Source organism: Pelophylax lessonae (genome assembly GCF_965119305.1).
Source record: "Pelophylax lessonae genome assembly, chromosome: 3".
In the NCBI taxonomy this organism is placed as follows: domain Eukaryota; kingdom Metazoa; phylum Chordata; class Amphibia; order Anura; family Ranidae; genus Pelophylax; species Pelophylax lessonae.
The window spans coordinates 87,927,882-87,947,757 of record NC_138770.1 but is presented as its reverse complement, the minus strand read 5'-3'; the positions used below and the strand labels follow the sequence as shown (position 1 = coordinate 87,947,757).

The following is a 19,876-nucleotide window of genomic DNA, read 5'->3' as shown; positions in this document are numbered from 1 at the left end:
GTGGAATGAGTTGGGATGAGAAGTAGCAATGACAAACCTTTTTCATTTTCTTGTTTGAGCCTATGACATTTGTGGGAGGGGCTTGGGTTACTCATGGGTGGGGTCTATTTCTTCCAACGTTTTAATCCAGTATATATTGGCAACTACGAGAATAAAACTTCACTAGCCGCACTAAATTATAAATGTTTCGTTTGTTTGTTTTTTTTTTTTTTTAACTCCAGATATTGTTGAAAATATGTTTTCCATGGATCCCGTGACGATTCTGGTCTCCATCATTGCCATTCTTTTTTTGGCCACATTTTACAACAACCAGAAGCGGCAGAAAGGCAAAAACCTCCCTCCAGGACCCAGACCTTTCCCCCTCATTGGAAGTATTCACCTAATTGATCTAAAACGACCTCATAAATCCTTTATAGAGGTAATATTACTTTATTTTTTTTATTTAGGAATACAGCTTGTGAACCCACACATAGAAAATGTATTTATTTAGGATAGCATATTTTATAATCTTTGATCTATTCAAGCACAAGTCAAGGAAACTGTGGAGATATTTTGACATACAAATACTCTGTGCAAATGCTACCTCATATTCCCATATCAATACTGTAATCCTATGGTCCACCACTGATTCCCCAGCCCTCTGACCAATGACCATGCCTGTACTGGTTACTGACAGTCTGAGTGGAAGGTGAAATGGCAGTTGTGAGGACTTAGCCATGAAATTAGCAGTACTCAGGCACCAGTAAGAAAGTTAAAAACGAAAGCAAATGAGTACAAAAAATTATTTCTGGATACTAAAGGAAACATTTGACATTTTCTGACATCTGCTTTTAGGCAGTGCTTTTTAGAAATTAAAAATGATATACAGGATTACTTTACTCACCTCCCCTGCATGTTTGTGAGGTTTTTTGCTGGTGTAGATACAGTATCTCACAAAAGTGAGTACACCCCTCACATTTTTGTAAATATTTTATTATATCTTTTCATGTGACAACACTGAAGAAATTACACTTTCGCTGCAATGTAAAGTAGTGAGTGTACAGCTTGTATAACAGTGTATATTTGCTGTCCCCTCAAAATAACTCAACACACAGCCATTAATGTCTAAACTGCTGGCAAAAAATGTGAGTACATTCCTAAATGAAAATGTCCAAATTGGGCCCAATTAACCACTTTCCCACCTCGGTGTCATGTGACTCGTTAGTGTTACAAGGTCTCAGGTGTAATTGGGGAGCAGGTGTGTTAAATTTGGTGTTATGGCTCTCACTCTCTCATACTGGTCACTGAATGTTCAACATGGCAACTCATGGCAAAGAACTCTGAGGATCTGAAAGAGTCTAAAAAGATGGCCTAGACTATAAGAAGATTGTCAAGTCCCTGGAACTGAGCTGCAGCACGCTGGCCAATACCATACAGCAGTTTAACAGGACAGGTTCCACTCAGAACAGGCTTCGCCATGGTCAACCAAAGAAGTTGAGTGCACATGCTCAGCGTCATATCCAGAGGTTGTCTTTGAGAAATAGACATATGAGTGCTGCCAGCATTGCAGAGGTTAAAGGGGTAGGAGGTCAGCCTGTCAGTGCTCTGACCATACGCCGCAGACTGAATAAAATTGGTCTGCATGGCTGTCGTCCCAGAAGGAAGCCTCTTCTAAAGATGATGCACAAGTAGACGAAGGACGTGGATTACTGGAACCATGTCCTGTGGTCTGAGGAGACCAAGATAAACGTATTTGGTTCAGATGGTGTCAAGCGTGTGTGGCGGCAACCAGGTGAGGAGTACAAAGACAAGTCAAGCATGGTGGTGGGAGCAGAGGTGGGGGACTTGAGTCACATCACTTAAGTCAGACTTAAGTAACCAGTTTGAAGACTTGAGACTTGCTTGACTAAAATTAATAAAAGACTCAACTTGACTTTGACTTGGTATTCATGACTTGAGACTTGACTTTGACTTGAGACATATGACTTGAAATGACTTTACTTTTTTAAGTTATTAAATATTTGCATTTTCTCAAGATGTGTTAAATCAAAATGAATGTGCCTGTTATGTTTCTGACACCACCGTCACTTAAAACACCTCAGTGTGTTTCTGTTTTTAGGACACTGGCTGTTTAACAATGGAAATACTTAATATGTTTTTAGTGACTGTGGTGTTGAAACATGACCGGACGAAGGATTTTGAGCTGTTTAGGCATTCAAAGTGTTTCTCTAATATGTCAAGAAAAAAGCACTAAGCTATTTTGTTAATGTTGAAAATAAAACAAAACCTTTCCTGACCACTGACTTTTAACTGATTTAAAGGTGAAAATTGGGGTAGATCAGTATTTTGACTTGATTTGTGACTTAACTTGCTTGACTTCTAGCAGGGACTCAACTTGACTTGCTTGCTTTTCCCCACAGTAACTTGGGACTTGCTTGAGACTTGAAGGTTAAGACTTGAGACTTGCTTGTGACTTGCACATGTGTGACTTACTCCCATGTCTGGGTGAGAGTGTCATGGTCTGGGCCTGCATGAGTGCTGCCATCACAGGGGAGCTACAGTTCATTGAGGGAACCATGAATGCCAACATGTACTTTCACATACTGAAGCAGAGCATGATCCCCTCCCCTCAGAGACTGGGCCGCAAGGCAGTATTTCAACAGAACGACCCCAAACACACCTCTAAGACGACCACTGCCTTGCTAAAGAAGTGGAGGGTAAAGGTGATGGACTGGCCAAGCATGTCTCCTAAACCCTAATGAGCATCTGTGAGGCATCTCAAACAGAAAGGTGGAAGAGCGCAATGTCTCGAACATCCACCAGCTCTGTGATGTCATCATGGAGGAGTGGAAGAGAACTCTAGTAGCAACCTGTGAAGCTCTGGTGAACTCCATGCCCAAGAGGGTTAAGGCAGTGCTGGAGAATAATGGTGGCCACACAAAATATTGACACTTTGGGCCCGATTTGGACATTTTCAATTAGGGGGGTACTCACTTTTGTTGCCAGCGGTTTAGACATTAATGATTGTGTGTTGAGTTATTTTGAGGGGACAGCAAATTTACACTGTTATACAAACTGTACACTCACTACTTTACATTGTAGCAAAGTGTCATTTCTTCAGTGTTGTCACATGAAAAGATATAATAAAATATTTGCTAAAATGTGAGGGGTGTACTCTCTTTTGTGAGATATTGTATATTCACCCATTCTCCGAAGTTTGGGTTATTTTGCCATCTTGACTGGTCCTACCTAGATGATATAACGCCACGTGGCATCAACCAGGCATATGTTGATATGTTACATTGTAAGTGAAATTGTAAACCGCCAGGTAAGAATCAATTATTACAGAAGACACAGTACATAATAAGCATATTAAAAATAATAAAACAGCCCTTCTGTTCACTGTTTTTTGCTTTTAACATTTAATGTAATGTTTCCCTTCAAGGTGGCTATTACTTATAGCTCCTTTAAAAAATGTATACCATGTAGGTCAGCCATTTACTGACAATTCTTTTTTTGTTTTCATTTTTTATTCTTTGATGTACTTGCAGTTGTCAGAGCAGTATGGTCCAGTATACACCATCTACTTAGGGATGTCTAAGATGGTTCTCCTGTGTGGATATGATGCTGTAAAAGAAGCGCTGATCAAAAATGCAGATGAATTTGCTGACAGACCGAGGACTCCGTTAATGTATAAGCTCCAAAAGGGTCATGGTAAATCTTTTTTTTGGTTTCTTTGTAAAATAATTATGTCTTTGATCTTGTTCCCAAGCAATGTGAAAATGTCAATAGTACTATGTTGTATAATATAGAGTACACTGGAACAGGGCAGTGACAATTGTAGCTTGGAGAGGGAGATTTCCTCACTCTGTCTTGAATAGCAATGTAACCAGGAAAAAAGTCAGGGTAAATCCAAAAAAATTGAGTTACCAACAGAACAGGAATAGTGGGGAAATCTTTCAATGAAGACATTTGTTCCCTTGAAAGTCATCTAAAATAGGATATCTTGTTTTACTTCTTGTCCTTTAGACTTAACAGAGGATCTCTCTCCAAGGTGTACGTTTAGTAAACTGAGAAGTTTTCTCTCAGTTCAATTCTCGGCAGTTCTCAGAGAAAAAATATCTCCTCTGGCACCCAGTTTAGAAGGCGGAGAACTTCACTTCACACAGGGTGATCAGAGGAGAAGTTTTTTCTCTGAGAACTGCCGAGATCTCTGTATAACTGGGTGGACTGCCTGTAATCTCACGAGATTTTGTGAGATTACAGGCACTGCTAAGTTTAAAAAGTGAAACCAAAGTTTAAAAGAACTCGTAATGACATGTTCTGACACATGAAAACATATATATACACACACACATGCACAGTATATATATATATATATATATATATATATATATATATATATATATATATATTATGCCAATCTGTATGCAATTGCACTGTGTGTTGGCAGATTGCATGCAGATTGTACACCAGACGGAGATCTGCGTGTGTGTGTGTGGTGTCCCAGCAGACCAGTCTGTGGACAAACTGTTGGGTGGTGGCAGGCTATCCTTTGTGGTGTGGGGACAGTGGGAAGAGTGATCAACACAGGGGTTCTGGCTTGTAGGAAAGCTGGAGGAATCCTAGTAGTGTGTGGTAATTGCTAGACTGCTCCCCAACCCTTAGAGTGCACCAGATTGTATGTAAGATTTGTATCTGCCTGTGTGTGGTCAGCCAGCTGGATTGGAGAGTCTCCCTCTAGTGGGGACCGAAGGCAGTGCAGGCTGTGAAACTATTGCAGCCAATCTAATTACTTAGTAGGAATTTTCTTTATTTCCGTTATCCCCTTATACTCCCCAGTCACGATTCATCACGTCTCGGTTAGCTAGTCGCCGTGGGCGTGGTCGAATCGTGACAGATTGGTTTCCTCCCACACTCCAAAGACATGCTGGTAGGTTAATTGGATCCTGTATAAAAAATTGGCCCTAATGTGTATGTATGTGAGTTAGGGACCTTGGATTGTAAGCTCCTTGAGGGCAGGGACTGATGTGAATGTGCAATGTATATGTAAATCGCTGCGTAAATTGATAGCGCTATATAAGTACCTGAAATAAATAAATAATAAAAAATATATATATATATATATATATATATACACACACACACACACACAGATATATATGTGATTGTATAGTTAATGTGTTTCTAACCTGCTGTTGATGTATATTTCACTGCAGTAGGGAGAGTTTTTACTTTCACTTTTGGGCACGGGGACATTCACAGCAGAGATCTCCTATTTCTTCCTGCTATCTCCACCTCTGAGCTGGAGAAGCAGGAAGAGGAGATCTTCAAAGAGAAGCACAGTGATCAGGTGACATCATGTGTTACTAAACTGGCCGTTTCTGTTGCAGTGAATGCAAGCCGTTAGTGTACTGAGAAGAGAAGACTATGTTCTCCACTACTCTTCTCAGTATTTATACTGGCAATGCTCTGAGACAAGCCGTGATCATCCAGATCTCAGCTTATCTCAGTTTACTAAACGTACACCCAAATGTGAAGGAAAATCTCCCTAATGAGACAATTGAAGGAAAAAAAAAAGTTTTAACATTACTCTACCCCCTGGCCCTAACCAAAAAAAAGTTTGTGCTTAAAGAGGTTGTAAACCTCAGAATTAAAAAAACAAACACCTGAAAGACAAACACATAATGAGCTAGTATGCATCGCATACTAGCTCATTATGAAATACTAACCTTAGAACGAAGCTCCGCAGCCAAAATGGGGAAAAAAAATGGCGTGGGGTCCCCCCCTGGTTCCAAACCAGGCCCTTTGAGTTTGGTGTGGATTTAGAGGGGAGCCCCACGCCATTAAAAAAAACTGTGTGGGATTCCCCCCAAATCCATACCAGACCCTTATCCGAGCATGCAGCCCGGTAGGGCAGGAAGGGGGAGGGGACAAGCAAGCGCCCCCCCCCCCCCCCCTGGACCATACCAGGCCATATGCCCTCAACATGGGGGGTGTTGGTGCTTTGGGGCAGGGGGAGCTCTGCACCCCCCACCCCAAAGCACCTTGCCCCCATGTTGATGAGGACAAGGGCCTCATCCCCACAACCCTGACCGTTGGTTGTGGGGATCTGCGGGCAGGGGGCTTCTCGGTATCTGGAAGCCCAATTTAAGAAGGGGGGGCCCCCCAGATCCCGGACCCCCTCCCTATGTGAATGGGTATGGGGTACACTTATGGTGGAAATTCCTCGAAGTGAAGGCAATAATCCAGTGGTGGTTAAGATGAGCACCTCAGTGGGACGCCTGTGGTCACAGCAAAATCCGGTCATAATCACAACAGATGCAAGTGCAATTGCTTGGGGAGCTCATATGAACAAACAGTCCAAGGCAGCTGGGACAGTTGGTGGACCAGCCACTCATCCAACACCAAGGAGCTGGAGCTGAGAGCAGTGATGGAAGCAATGTTGTCCTTCAGCCCAACCATACGGCTCCGTTCACATGTCAGCGTATGCATCGCGGGCAGAACCACCGCGGTTCCGCCCGCGATCCGGAGATTATTGCAAATCGCGGGACGCCTGTGCGTTGCCCGTTGATTTGCAATAGCCCCCCAAACGCTGAGCGATGTTGCTGCAATTTCCGCCTGCCGAATCGCGGTAACATCGCGCAAAAAAAAATTGCGGGACGCATTACGCCCAAAAAAGTACAAGAGCTTCTTTGGAGCGTATTGCGTCCCGCGATTTTTTTTTTGCGTGATGTTACTGCGATTCGGCAGGCGGAAATCGCGGCAACAGGCAACGCACAGGCGTCCCTACGATTTGCAATAATCTCCGGATCGCAGGCGGAACCGCGGCGGTTCTGCCCACGATCCATACGCTGACATGTGAACGGAGCCTAAAGGGAAGGCATGGGAAAATATTCTCGAACATCACAGTCAGCTACATAAACAAACATTTTTGTTTTGTTATTGGTTAAGCCAGATGGACTTCTTTCCTTTCTTTTTCTTCTTCAAACCTGACTAACTATGTAAAACAAGGTGGAACAAGGACAGCAAGCCTTATGAGCATTGCAGAAGAGATCTTGATGTGGGCAGAGAATAAATCTGGCATCCTTAGTGGCAGTGCACCTAAAGGTAGAATTGAACACCCTAGCAGATTTTCTAAGCAGGGAAGTATTGCACAAAACAGAATGGTGCCTGAACCAGACCGTATTCAATCCTATCACAGCAAGATGGAGAAATCCCCAATTAGATCTGTTCGTCATGAGAGAGAGCAGAAGTTTGTCATGAGAAAGAACAGAAAAGTGGAAAAAAATGTTTTCTTTGTAAAGAGACCCACTCAGTGCAGGTCTGGACACCTTATCTCAGCCTTGGAAAACGGGACTGGCGTATGCCTTTCCACTGGTCACCATTATTCCCAAGATTGTCAAGATTAGCATCTCCTCAACAATCTTACATACAATCTGGTGCAAGAGTGTTCTTAATAGCACCCTACTGGCTGAAAAGGGCTTGGTTCACAGGGTTACTAAAGCTCAGCATAGTAAAACCTTGGAATCTGCCTTTCACACCAGATCTGATCTACCAAGGAGCAGAAAATCATCCTGATATCGGCCAACTTTCTGATGGCTTGGTTTTTGAAAGGGAGTTGCTATCTCAGAAGGGTCTGTCAGAAAAGGCTATAGACACAATACTTACCAACAAGAAGTCTTTCACCAACCATTGAGCAAAAACACATCCCAGTCACTGCCAAGTTTCCTTCTTGGGACCTGACCCTTGTCCTTTCAGTGAACCCTTCGAGTCACTTGAGACCTGTTTCATTAGACTCCTAATGCCTAAAACCGCTCTCCTCCTAGTGGCTTTCATTTTGGATGGAAGAGTCAGCAAATTTCATGTGTTTTCAGTCGCAGAACCGTATTGCGTTATTTCACAGGGCAAAATTGTCCTCTGTCTTTTTGGACCCTACTTTTCTTCCAAATTTTGCAAGCAGATTTCATAGAAAAGAGTAAATTGTTATCCCATCGTTCTGTGCAAATTCAAGTAACGCTGAAGAAGAATTTATTCAATAGCGTAGACGTCAAGACTCAGGAGGTGTATGATCGCATACATTGAACGCACAAAAGACCGGAGATCTACCACGGGGCTATTCAGTCTCTTTTCCGGACCCTACAAAGAAAGGAAGGCTTCAAAAAATACCATTGGCAGATGGCTAAAGACTGCAACCCGTGAGGCATATCGGGCATCTTCTTTGAGTCCACCATCAATAATCAAGCCCCATTCTACCAGAGCAGTTTCTACTTCTTGGGCAGAAAGGGCCAGAGCATCGCCACTCCAGATCTGCAAAGCCGCTACCTGGACCAGCTTCTGAACTTTCGTGATCCATCCCTATCATCTACTACTCATTCAATTGAAGTACTAATGACTATGTACATATCTTATTTTCTCATGTTTTTAAACAAATTTTGGATTTAAATAAAATCTATTTTATTACAATTTTGGTCCTCTGGTTAACTTGTTACCATCTTCAAATATATGCCTCCAAAAGTCCCATATCTATGACAGAACGCAGTCCGTTTGCATATATGGCCTAGGGCTCTTTTGCATATCAGATGCGTTTTGCTGTCTAAACCTTTTTCTTTCCAGGTAGTTCTATGTTGTCCTCTGTGAGCCATCCTGGAAGAGGACTTGGAAAAAGTTATTGCCTGTTGATTCCCTTTTTCATGAATCTTCCGGGATGGCACCAATTCCCCCTGTAATTTGTCTGATATATGGTTGTAGGGGTATAACCGTGACTAACGTTGAGGATTTCCCAATAGAGCAATACAATGGATATCACAGTCTTCGGTTATTTAATACCAAGGTACTGCTAGTGAGCAGCCATTTTATAATGTGGATTCTTGTGTTAGTGGGAGGAGCCTCTCTCTCTGCGAGCCCTCCAGGAAGATTCCTGAAAAGTGAGTTAACTGGTAATATTCTGTTTTTGGATGATGGATTGAACCATGCTCCATTAAATGTTTTAAAGCTTAGGCTATTGTTTTATAACTTAACCCTGCTTTAAACTTCTCCAGCCTTATACCTGACCTGTCTGGTGTGTTTCTTGGCCTTCATGATGTTTGCTTACAAAGGTTCTCTAACAAACCTCTGAGGGCTTCACAGCTGTATTTATACTGGGGTTAAATTTAGCCATGCCAAACACCCTGCAATGCACTACACAGCGCATTCTGTGCCCTGATTGGGCAAAGCTTTGCCCAATCCAAGTGCAGTGTAAGCTGGTTAAGGAAGCCAGCCGAGTCCTTGGAGTGGGGTCCCCCCAAATCAATACCAGACCCTTATCTGAGCATGCAGTCTGTCAGGAAAGGGGTGTACTTTGGAGCAGGGGGATTGTCGGGTCACTTGTGTACAAAAAATTAAAAACCGACAAGTTTTTGATCCTTTATTAAAAATAAATAAATAAAATAGAAAAAAGTGTCCCTCAAGGTAAATCCATCAATCATGCCACACAGCCGACCCAAGAAAGAAGGGGGGGGGGGGGGAGCTCCTTCTAGGACTCCCTTCTAGGACTCCCGCCCGCTAAATGCCTCTTTTGCACTTCCAGTTATTTTTATATAGGTAAGGGTGGGGCCACCTGGTGCCTCCCCCCCCCCCCCCCCACACACCCCTTGTAAGGTCACCAACTGGTTTACTTCTGGTCCTGGAAGATGGGGGGGGGGGGGGGGGGGTTATTTAGAAATGTAAATTTTTGCTGCAGCATGTCATACACAGTACAGATGTGCCACTTTACAGGCAGACTAAGCTTTCTTATTTGATCGCCTGTGTTTTTTATTTTATTTTTTTATTTTGTGCTATTAACAAAAAAGGTGACCATTCTGAAAAAAACAATACGTTCCCATTCTGCTATATAACATTCCCAAAAAAATAAATAAATAAAAAAAAAAATGTTTCCTTCTTAAGGCCAATCTGTATTCTGGTATATATTTTGGTAAAAAAATCGCAATAAGCGTATTTTGATTGGTTTGCGCAAAAGTTATCGCATCTACAAACTAGGGTAAAGATTTTGTCTGTCTTATATATTTTTTTTTTTTTTACTAGTAATGGCGGTGATCTGCAATTTTTAGCGGGACTGCGACATTGCAGCGGACAGATCGGACCCCCTAACTGACATTTTTGAGACTTTTGCGGGGACCAGTGACATTACGACAGTAATCGGTGCTAAAAATATGCACTGTTACTGTAATAATGACACTGGCAGGGAAGGGGTTAACCTAGGGCGATCAAAGGGTTAAAGCGGTTGTAAACCTGGAGGAAAAAAAAAAAACCTGCAAGACAAAGGCATAATGAGCTAGTATGCATCGCATACTAGCTCATTATGTATTACTTACCTTAGAACGAAGCCCCAACACGGACCCCCGGATACCGCTGACATGATCCCTCAGCATCTCTTCCGGGTTCGGCGGCTCTGACGCTGAGATTGGCCGGAGCCGCGATGACGTCATGCGCGCGGGAGTCATTTTCCGGCAAGCTCCCGGCATGGAAAGCTGAAGGTCCGCCGGACCTTCAGAGTGCATGCGCCGCTCGCGTGAGCGGCTGCATGCACTGCAAATATCTCCTAAACCATGCCGGTTTAGGAGATATTATTTGTACCTACAGGTAAGCCTTATTATAGGCTTACCTGTAGTTAAAATTGTCAAAAAGCGGTATACTACCGCTTTAAGTGTAAGCCTAGGAGTGTTTTCTAACCCTTAATGGGGGGGGGGGTTGAGAAATGACCACAGAGACATGTGTTCCTATATAGAAGGATCATAGGCGCTCTGTGATCATTTCAGAGAGAACGGTCAGCTGTGTTTACAACAGCTGTGTTTACAACAGCTGACCGGTGTTCTCTCTCAGCGGGGAGCGATCACACGTACCTGGTAGCAATTGGTGCCACCGGTCCCGTGCATTGGCATCCCCCCCTTCCCCCTGCCTAGTGGGGGGCGGGCATGCGTGCTCACCCCCAGGACCGCTTCTATGAGCCGACGTACCCCTACGTCGGTTCACGCAGCAGAGCCAGCCTGCCTCTGTAAATCTGCGGCGGGCGGTTGGCAAACGGTTAAGCTTCATTAAAATCACTGCTACTGAAAAAAATATTTTGCATTGATACATGTCCCCCAGGGCAGTACCCGGACCCTCATACCCCTTCTATGCCCAATAACTTGCATAGAAGCCTTCAAAATGGGTGCTTTTTTTTTTTTTTTCCCTGTTTTGCTACCATACACTTCAAAAGGGTTTGCCGTTTGGGTTAGAACTCTAAATAAATTACACAGAGGTAGACTCTATTTACTAATTAGGTGAATTCTAAAGGCAATTAGTTCCACTAGATTTTAGTTAGGGGTATCCAAAGTAAAGGGCGCTGACTAAAAATGTATGCCACTTTTCTAAATATTTATTTGTAAACCATTTGGAAAATTTTTCATTTTACTTCTACTTCACAATTATGTGCCACTTTGTGTTGGTCTATCATAAAATCCCAATAAAATACATTTACATTTTTGGTTGTTGCATCATGACAAAATGTGGAAAATTCCAAGCCCTGTAATGGCAAATAGGCTCTTCATTTTGCAAGGGAAGCTGCACTGTGTAAGGGGAAGCACATGATTAACCACTTGCCTTCTGTGCACTTAAACGCCCTTCCCATCCAGGCCAATTTTCAGCTTTCAGCGCTCTCACACTTTGAATGACAATTGCGCGGTCATGCTACACTGTACCCATATGAAATTTTTATCATTTTTTCACACAAATAGAGCTTTCTTTTGGTGGTATTTAATCATCTCTGGGTTTTTTATTTTTTACAAAAAAAAAGAAAAAAGACAGAAAATTTTGAAAAAAAAAAAAAAAGTTTTTTTCTTATTTTCTGCGAGTAAATTTTGAAAATAAAATTTTCTCCTTCACTGATGTGCGCTGATGAGGCGGCACTGATGGGCACTGATAGGCTGCACTTATGGGCACTGATGAGGTGGCACTTATGGGCACTGATGAGGTGGCACTTATGGGCACTGATGAGGTGGCACTTATGGGCACTGATGAGGAGGTACTAATATGCCGCACTGATGAGCACTGATAGGCGGCACTGATGAGCACTGAGAGGCGGCACTGATGAGCACTGAGAGGCGGCACTGAGAGGTGGCACTGCTGGTCACTGAGAGGTGGCACTGAGAGGCGGCACTGAGAGGCGGCACTGACGGGCACTGATAGGCGGCACTGATGGGCACTGGCGGATGGCACTGGACACTGACGGGTGGCACTGATGAGCGGCACTGATGGGCAGCACCATCAGTGCCCACACTCAGTGCCCATAGTGCTGCCAGTCAGTGCTCATCAGTGCTTAGATGAGCAGGCACTGATGGGCACTGACTAGCAGCACTATGGGCACTGATTGTGGGCATTGATGGGGGGCACTGATGGCGGGCACTGATGGGGGGGCACTGTGTGTGTGTTTTTACCTCTAGTAATCAGGGCACTGGTGATCAGTGCCCTGATTACATTCTCCTGTGTCCCCGGCGCTGTGAGGCTCCCCCTCCTTCCTCACACTGCAGGCTCCGTGTGAGGAAGGAGCGCCGGCGATGAGAGATGATCTCATATGTTTACATATGAGATCATCGCTCATTGGACGGCCCGATCACGTGGTGAATGGCCGCTGTGATTGGCTATTCACCACGATCTGTGATCGGCCGTGTCCAAGGGAGCGCGCGGGGGGCGTGTCACTGGGAGGCCGTTTAAAAACGGCCTCCCGAAAATTCGAGTCCGCGCTGCAGCCGTATATAGGCTGTAGCGCGGATGGGGGAAGGTTAAATAGACATCAAAGTTTCCCCTCATTCATTAAAGTTGATTCTAAACCTTCATTGTGCTTTTGAATTAAAAAAAAAAGTCTATACCTGCTCTGTGCAATGGTTTTGCACAGAGCAGCCCAGATCCTCCACTTCTGGGGTCTCCTGCTGCCGCTTGAGGCCCCTCCTTAAGCAGGTGCCCCCATGGAAAGCTGCTTTCTATGGGGGAAGCTCTGCTTGCCCACTCCCCGGTCCCACTGCTGCGTCCATTGACCCAGACAGTGGGACTTGGCCCCACCCCCTTTTTTTTTTTTTTTTTACAGCATTTGATTTACAGCAGTGGGAGCCATTGGCTTCCACTGCTATCAGCTTCCCAATGAGACAGACAGTGGTGGGAGCTGCTGCTGTTGTGCACATCGCTGGGTTGGATCGGGCTCCGGTAAGAAAAAAAAAAGGAGGGGTTGGATGTTTAAGCCCCTCACTTCCTAACCAGCCCCCCCCCCCCTTTTTTTTTTTTTTTGGAGGTTATACGGCACTGCATTATTCTAACTGATAATTGCATGGTTGTGCAGTGCTGTACCCAAATGAAAAAATGCCCCCCTGGAGCTTTCTTTTGGTGTTTTTTGGTCACCTCTGTGATTGTGTGTGTATATGTGTGTGTGTGTGTGTATGTATATATATATTATCCCTTTTTAAAAACAAAACCTTTCTCTATCAATTTAGGCCAATATGTATTCTACATACTGTATGTTTGTTAAAAAAAAAAATCTCAAAGGGGGAAATTGGTTTGCGCAAAGGTTATGGTATGGGATTTTAAACTTTATTGATTTTCTACTAGTAATGGCAGCGATCAGCGACTTGTAGTGGGCCTGCAACAATGTGGTGGACAAATTAGACTGACACTTTGACACTTTTCTTTTTTTTTTTTTTTTTTTTCTGGGATCAGGGACCTTATTACAGTGATCAGTGCTAAAAATATGCACTCCCTGTACTAATGACACTGGATGGGAAGGGAGTTAACATCAGGGGCGATCAAAGGAGTGCCTAGCTGGTGTTTTATTTACTACTATGGGGGAGGAAGGCATAGATCTGTGTTCGAAAATCCAAGAAAGTAGACCGCACTCAGGAAATGTAAGATGAAAACAATCAAAACTCTTTTATTCTTCTTCGGTACAGCAGACAGGCAGTACAATGCACATAACAGACGTGTCGGGTTGACGCGTTTCACGATATAGATCGCTTACTCATAACCACACACTTATGAGTAAGCGATCTATATCGTGAAACGCGTCAACCCGACACGTCTGTTATGTGCATTGTACTGTCTGTCTGCTGTACCGAAGAAGAATAAAGGAGTTTTGATTGTTTTCATCTTACATTTCCTGAGTGCGGTCTACTTTCTTGGATTTTCTATTGCTTGGACGGCGGATCTGACCAGCACCAGCTATTGAACTGACACCTGAGCGGCTCTGCTCTTTGTTGTTATAGATCTGTGTTCCTCAATGCAATTGCTTACTGACAGAATGGCGATATGCCTTGTTTACCTAGGAAGATTGCAGTTCTGTCTATGTACAGAACGATCAGTGGGTGCCGGCGGACGTCGGGTAGAATCACAACAGAAGCGAGGGTGTAAAATCTAAAAATGATATATCATACAGAATTTATATAGTGTCAACAGTTTACGTAGCGCTTTACAATGTAGACAGGGAAAGAACAATTTCAATACAGAAGGAATAGGAGGGCCCTGCTCATGGAGCTTACAATCTAAAGGGAGGGGGAGGTGGTACAAAAGGTAATAGCTGAAGGGGATGATTTGATGGAGGTGTCTCGTACAGTTAGGTGGAGGTGGGGTAAGCTTCCCTAAATAAATTTGTATTTAGGGATCGCCTAAAGGCGGACAGGGTAGGGACTGACTGGACCTATTGGGGCAGGGAGTTAAAGAGGATGGGAGAGGCTCTGGAGATGTCCTGAAGGCGAGCATGAGATGATGTAATGAGGGAGCTAGAGGTCTTTGGGAGGAGCGGAGAGGATGGTTTGGGCGATATCTGCAGATGAGTTTGGTGATGTAGCTGGGGGCATTGTATGTATGTATGTATGTATGTATCCTGCCTGACTGCCCTGTAGCAGTAAGCGCTATAAGGTGGTCGGCAACTGGTTAAATCTTAGGTAAATGTTTACTAATTTGGCTTGATACATTGAATGTTTACCAAAAAAATTAGGACATTTTGGGCAATAATACTGAAAAATACACACCATATTTTTACATGTATTTATGGTTTCACATGTTCTGGTGTGAGATGTAGAATAGCTGAGCACTCTATTTAATGCTATGTAAATGAACAAATTACTCTATTAGGAATCGTCTTTTCCAATGGAGAAAGTTGGAAGGCAATGAGAAGATTCACTCTATCAACTCTACGGGATTATGGAATGGGAAAGAAAGGTATAGAAGACAAGATTAAAGAGGAAGCTGAATGCTTAGTGCAAACATTTAGGTTCTATGAAGGTAAGATGTTGTGTTTTTGTCTTTTGTTGTTTTTTGAATATTTCTTAAATCTTTTCTAAAATGTATTCCTAAAGTATGCCAAGAATAAACACCTGTTGTATTTAAAAACCATTAAATATGAAACTAGAAGGCAAATGAGCATTAATTACAGTGCTACTATTAAGGGTTAAAATCTCAGGACATTTCTTCATATTTTTATTTTTTGGCTGTCAGCTGGGAAACCCTTTGACAGCTGATGACTCATCAGTTAAGGACGTCGCAGCCGGCTTTCCGCGCCCCACTCTTTTACAACCAGCTTACACTGCGCCCTGATTGGGCAAAAATTTTGCCCAATCAGGATGTACTGTGCAGCACTCAGTGTATTGCGGGGTGTTTGTCAGGGCGAACACCTTGCAAATTCGGATGTTCGGCGAAAGGCCCAACAGGCAAATGTTCCGCCCGAACTCATGTTTGGGCTGAACCTTTCGTCCATCCCTAGTTACAAGTTCTTCAAAGAAAACCTCAAGACACCAAAGCAATGATTTATAACCATATTCCCAGGGTTTCCTCTAACCAGGAAATATGTTTATATGCCCAATGTCAGTGATCCCTTCACCTCAAATTAGCCACTTGTCATTTCCAAATGCCTTCAAGATTGGCATCAATCACACTCAAAACTTCTAATAGTACCCAACTGCTTCTAAATCGTATCAGTAGAAGCTGCCTCTCTGCCTTCTGGCTAAGATCAAGTGTACTGCAGTATCAGTTCTTATTGGTGCCCAGAAGGGGTGCTGCACTTCTGACCTTTTGGCAGGTATGGCTGCCTGTTTAGTGTCCCTGCTGGTATGATGAGGGCTCTCAAGGCTAGTACCAGCTGGAACAAAAATCGGGGTGCCCACTGGATGTGGGGCATAGGAGTCTACCTTGTCTGGCCATGGCCTAGGAAGGCAGAGCATCCAGTGTTTTTTTTTTTTTTTTTTTTCCCCCTGGGAGTTGGTTTCTCCAAGTGGTGCTCTTAGTATCACTTGGGCATGGGAACCCCACTGTGAGAATGAGCAAGTGGTCATGGCACTAAGGCTTTTTCTGCACTGCGCCTATTTGGACCAGGCCTTTGTCGTGAAGTCCAGGGCAATTGTTACCAGGCCTCAGGGCCTATTACTTTTTTCTTTCTTTCCCCTGTACAAATCATTAGTAAGACCTCGTCTGGAATATGCAGTTCAGTTTTGGACACCAATTCTTAAAAAGGATATCTGGGAACTGGAGAAAGTGCAGAGAAGGGCAACCAAACTGATAAGAGGCATGGAGGAGCTCAGCTATGAGAAAAGATTAGAGGAACTGAATTTATTCTCTCTTGAGAAGAGGAGATTAAGGGGGGGGGGGGATATGATCAACATACATAAGGGGTCCATATAGTGAACTTGGTGTTGAGTTGTTCGCTTTAAGGTCATCACAGAGGACCAGGGGGGGCACTCTTTACGTCTAGAGGAAAACAGATTTCGTCTACAAATACGGAAAGGTTTCTTCACTGTAAGGGCTGTGAAAATGTGGAATAGACTCCCTCCAGAGGTGGTCCTGGTCACCTCACTAGATTGCTTTAAAAAAGGCCTGAATTCTTTCCTGGGTGTACATAATATAAATGGGTACTAAAATTTTATAGGTAAAGTTGATCCAGGGAATATCTGATTGTCTCCCGGGGGATCAGGAAGGATTTCCCCCCCCCCCCCCCCCCCGCTGTAGCAAATTGGATTATGCTTTGCTGCGGTTTTTTCACCTTCCTCTGGATCAACTGCAGGTATAGGATTGTGTATATGGGATTGTATGGTTGGGTTTTCTTTACTGTGTTTTTTTTGTTTTGTTTTTTTTAACCTGACTAACTATGTAACTATATTGTTTTGTATTTCTTCTTTCATTTTGAGGAAAGCCCTTTGACAATCAGACCATCCTCAGTGCTGCCATGGCCAATATAATCGTTTCTGTGCTGCTAAATCACAGATTTGAATATGACGATCCCGTCTTGTTAAGCCTTATAAACTGTGTTACTGAAACTATGAGACTTATGGGGACACCTATGGCCAGGGTAAGCTATTTTTTTTTTTTTTTTTTTTTTTTTTATTTGTGTCCTGGGAAGGTCACCATTTGCAGTACATTTATTACAGCATGCTGGAGGATACCTTGGTTTTGAATATCCTGGATTAAAATGTTACTGCTATGAATATAAGGAGATATTCATAACTCTATGCCTCAAATACCTCATTGGGGATAAGCTTTGGGTTAAACCCATGGTTGGCCTGAAGCCAAGTAGCAACAACTCAAGAAAACGGCAAACTACTCTGCCATAACTGATTATCAATTATACCTCACTGCTCTACTTCTCCACCTCCATTCCGGTGTGTTTGTTTGGTAATGTTTGTTTTTTGTTTTCTTGTTTTTTTTTTCAGGAAGGCTAAGTGCTGGTTCACACTGCCGCTACCACTAAAGTAGCGTCGCTTCCGGCGCGACTTTGGCGCGACTTTGGCGCGACTTTGGCGCGACTTTGGCGCGACTTTGGCGCGACTTTGGCGCGACTTTGGCGCGACTTAGCGCGACTTTGACGCGACCTAATCGCGAGGCGACTTTTTATTTGGCCAATCACAATCTGATGTCTTGTGACCTAATTTCCTTTTCCTGTGTTTTTTTTTTTTTTTTACATATTTCCTTTTTCCCATGTGTGCAGTGTTGTGTACCAGTGTTGTGTACCAGTGGCAGTGCCACGTAGCAGTCCAGTGGCACGTAGCATTGTCCACTAGTGCCACGTAGCAGTGTCCACCAGTGGCAGTGCCATGTAGCAGTCCAGTGCCACGTAGCATTGTCCACTAGTGCCACGTAGCAGTGTCCACTGGTGGCAGTGCCACATAGCAGCCCAGTGCCACGTAGCATTGTCCACTAGTGCCACGTAGCAGTGTCCACCAGTGGCAGTGCCACGTAGCAGACCAGTGCCACGTAGCATTGTCCACTAGTGCCACGTAGCAGTGTCCACCAGTGGCAGTGCCACGTAGCAGACCAGTGCCACGTAGCATTGTCCACTAGTGCCACGTAGCAGTGTCCACCAGTGGCAGTACCACGTAGCAGTCCAGTGGCACGTAGCATTGTCCACTAGTGCCACGTAGCAGTGTCCACTAGTGGCAGTGCCACGTAGCAGCCCAGTGCCACGTAGCATTGTCCACTAGTGCCATGTAGCAGTGTCCACCAGTGGCAGTGCCATGTAGCAGTCCAGTGCCACGTAGCATTGTCCACTAGTGCCACGTAGCAGTGTGCACCAGTGGCAGTGCCACTTAGCAGTCCAGTCAATTCCAGTGCAACCAATTCCAGTGCAACCTATCAGTGTATCTTAGTGCTAGTGACTACCAGTGCCAACTATACATCAGTAAATCCCAAAAATGACATGCCTGCCTAAAAAAATGCCCGCTAAATGCCTGCAAGAAAAGAAGCCAGCCGCAGAGAAGTCGTATCACAGTAAATATAGTAAAAATTATGTTTTTTAGGGGTTCTGGACATGCTACAGAGCTGAAACTTGACAGGGACACTTTTTAGACCCCCCAGAAACGAAATCCAAAAAATGACATGCCTGCCTAAAAAAAATGCCCGCTAAATGCCTGCAAGAATAAAAGACAGCTGGTAAAGACACTACAAAAAATTAAAAGAAAAATGATTTTTTTTTAGGGGTTCTGGACATGCTACAGAGCTGAAACTTGACAGGGACACTTTTTAGACCCCCCAGAAACGAAATCCAAAAAATGACATGCCTGCCTAAAAAAATGCCCGCTAAATGCCTGCAAGAAAATTATGCTCTTTTCTTGTTCACTACCATTTTTTAGCAAAGTCGGATGACAAGTCGGATTACAGGTCGCTTCAATTAAGATAAGGAGGCGACTCCCATTGAAGTATATGGGACAGGTCGGATCACTGGTCGCCTGAAAGTAGTACAGGACCCTTTTCTGAAGTCGGAGCGACCTTAATAGCGGCAATTAAGACGGCACTGATTCAATTCCATTGGTTTGGTCATGTCAAGCGACCTGGGGCGACCTGGGGCGACACAAGTCGCCTCGTGAGTCGCCCTAGTGTGAATGGGGGCTAAGAGAGACTCTTCTTTTTACAATGAAACAAGTACACTAGGGATGAGCTAAGAACCCCTCTGTTCAGTTCACGGCAGAACTTCCAAACAGGGAAAATGTGCGAACCCCATTGAAGTCTATTGGAGCCGCACAGGAAGAAGGAAAACATTTTTAAAGGCTTATATGCAAGTAATTGGCCATAAAACGTGTATGGGGGACATGTATCAATAAAAAAAAAAAAAAAAAATTAAACAATAGTTTTTTCAGGAGCAGTAATTTTAATGATGCTTAACCACTTCCGGGCCGCTTGCCACATATTTACTGTAGCAGGGCAGCCTAGCTGCGCACAATCACGTACATGTACGTGATTTTGAGCAGGGGATGGGGCGCATGCGGGATCCAATCAGCAGGACCCGCGATGGCCACCAGGACCGGCCCATCGTTCGGCGGAATGATAGACCGGCGGTCTGTCTATGTAAACAGGGCAGACCACTGTTCTGTCAGAGGAAGAGAGAGATCTTGTGCTTCAGCTAAACTTTCACACA

The 19,876-nt window shown here is 43.9% G+C and overlaps 1 pseudogene across 1 annotated transcript in view; it reads left to right on the top strand.

Moving 5' to 3' along the window:
* The first annotated feature begins 224 nt into the window (after positions 1-224).
* The window catches only part of LOC309551307 (cytochrome P450 2C5-like), a 62,204-nt pseudogene continuing 42,552 nt past the window's right edge, over positions 225-19,876 (top strand). Inside the window, exons 1-4 of the transcript XR_014226177.1 lie at positions 225-418; positions 3,531-3,693; positions 15,112-15,261; positions 17,157-17,317. The product of XR_014226177.1 is annotated as a cytochrome P450 2C5-like (transcript). The remainder of the gene's footprint in view (positions 419-3,530; positions 3,694-15,111; positions 15,262-17,156; positions 17,318-19,876) is intronic.